Raw genomic sequence first — 2,647 nt, 5'->3', positions numbered from 1 at the left:
TTCACCATCTTCTTTTATCCAACACATTTCCATTCGGCCTAAACATTCACCATCAAAAGAACCACTCAAACTGTGGGTTCATTGCACCAAACAAGATAGATTGTTGAAGAAAAGGATCTCCTGAAGAGGTTCTCATCAATAACCCTGAGGCTTACTTGGAGTGGGAACTCAAAATCGAAGAAGTGTTCGAATATCACAACTACACCGAAGAAAAGAAAGTAAAGCTGGAAGCCCTCAAGTTCAAGTAGACACCTGGGATGAGATGAAGGTAATAATGCGAAAGAGGTTTGTTCCAGCATCCTTTCAACGGGATATCCATAACAAACTTCAGCGGCTGACCCAAGGTACCAAGTCTGTAGACGAGTACTTTAAAGAGATGGAGTTGGCTCTGTTAAGATCTAACTTTCATGAGGATCGTGAAGCTACAATGGCACGTTTCCTTCACGGGTTAAATCAAGACATCCAGGATGTGCCTATGTCGAAGTGGAGGACCTAGTACAAAAGGCCATGAAGGTAGAGNCCAAGGTACCAAGTCTGTAGACGATTACTTTAAAGAGATGGAGTTGGCTCTATTAAGATCTAACTTTCATGAGGATCATGAAGCTACAATGGTACGTTTCCTTCATGGGTTAAATCAAGACATCTAGGATGTGGTAGAGTTACAACGTTATGTGGAGCTGGAGGATCTGGTCCAACAAACCGTGAAGGTGGAACAACAACTGAAGAGGAGTAAATCAAAATAATCCTCCAACTCAAAATTCCAGTCTTCGAGGTGGAAGGACAGAAACAATAAGGAGGGCCCTAATCCTAAGGAGGTCGTGAGCTCTTCCCAAGGGAAGAAGCCCATGGAAAATACTACTCGGAGCCGGGAGGTCAAATGCTTCAAATGTCTTGGGCATGGTCACATAGCTTCTCAATGCCCAACCAGAAGGACCATGGTGATGAAAAATGGAGTGGTGGAATCTCAATCCGAGACTTCAAGTTCTGAGGAGAGTGAAGAAGATGCCCATGTTCCAGATGGAGACTTACTCATGGTGCGGAGGCTCTTAGGGAGTCAAGTAAGAGAAGATGAGGAGAGTCAAAGGGAGAACATCTTCCACACTAGATGTTTGGTACAAGGGAATGTTTGTTCCCTAATCATTGATGGTGGCAGTTGTGCTAATGTGGTAAGCACAAGGTTGGTTTCTAAACTTAACCTTGTGACGAGGACCCACCCAACTCCTTACCGACTACAATGGCTAAGCGAGGTTGGAGAAATGATTGTGAATCAGCAAGCTGAGATCCCCTTTTCTATAGGGAAGTATGAGAATTCGGTCCTCTGTGATGTGGTTGTAATGGAGGCCAGCCATATGCTACTTGGCAGGCCTTGGCAGTATGACCGGAAAGCCATTCATGATGGAGAAAGCCATTCGCGATGGCTTCTTCAATAAATATACCTTTATGCATTGTAACAAAAAAATTGTACTATCACCCTTGTCCCCAAGGAAAGTAGGTGAGATCAAAAAAAGTTGAAAGAAAAAATGGATCGAGAAAAAAAAGAAGAAAAAGAAAAAAGAAATGATCTAGAAAAAAAGAATGAAAAAGAAAAAAATATAGAAAAAGAAAAAAAGAAGGAAAAAGAAAAGAATGAAAAAAAAGATGAGAAGAAAAAGAAAAGCTTTATGGCTTCCAAAGGGGAAGTAAAGGGTGCTATCCTTACAAGACAACCCATTTACTTACTCATTGGACAACAATTTTGTTTGAATACTAACTCTAATGTTGTTGTGCCTGATGCTGTTAAAAGTTTTCTGCAGGAATTTGAGGATGTATTTCCTCAAGAGGTCCCACGTGGCCTCCCACCTTTAAGGGGAATTGAGCATCATATTGATCTCATCCCCGGAGCATCTTTGCCCAATAGGCCTGCCTATCGGAGCAACCCTCATGACACTAATGAGATACAAAAGCAAGTTGAGGAACTGATGCAGAAAGGATGGGTACAGGAAAGCATGAGTCCTTGTGCTGTCCCTGTCATCCTTGTACCCAAAAAGGATGGGTCCTGGAGAATGTGTACTGATTGTAGAGCCATCAACAACATTACGGTAAAGTATCGTCACCCTATCCCTAGACTTGATGATTTGCTGGATGAATTATATGGTGCCTCTGTTTTTACTAAAATTGATCTAAAAAGTGGGTACCATCAAATTAGAATAAGGGAAGGGGATGAATGGAAAACTGCTTTTAAAACCAAGTTTGGGTTGTATGAGTGGTTAGTTATGCCTTTTGGGCTAACTAATGCACCCAGCACATTTATGCGATTAATGAACCATGTTTTAAAAGAGTTTTTGGGAAAATTTGTGGTTGTCTATTTCGATGACATATTGATATACAGTAAAACTATGCATGATCACTATGAGCACCTCCGAGAGGTCTTACTTGTTTTGAGAAAAGAAAAATTGTATGCCAATATTGAGAAATGCTCTTTTTGTGTGGACCATGTCATTTTTCTGGGCTTTCTGATAAATGCCCAAGGGGTCCATGTTGATCAAGAAAAGATCAAGGCCATACAAGAATGGCCCACCCCCAAAACTGTCACTGATGTTAGAAGCTTCCATGGCTTGGCTAGCTTCTACCGACGTTTTGTTAGGGACTTCAGTACCCTAGCTGCACC

This window comes from Lupinus angustifolius, chromosome LG19, assembly GCF_001865875.1.
Source record: "Lupinus angustifolius cultivar Tanjil chromosome LG19, LupAngTanjil_v1.0, whole genome shotgun sequence".
NCBI classification, from domain to species: domain Eukaryota; kingdom Viridiplantae; phylum Streptophyta; class Magnoliopsida; order Fabales; family Fabaceae; genus Lupinus; species Lupinus angustifolius.
Note: the sequence above shows the minus strand (reverse complement) of the source record.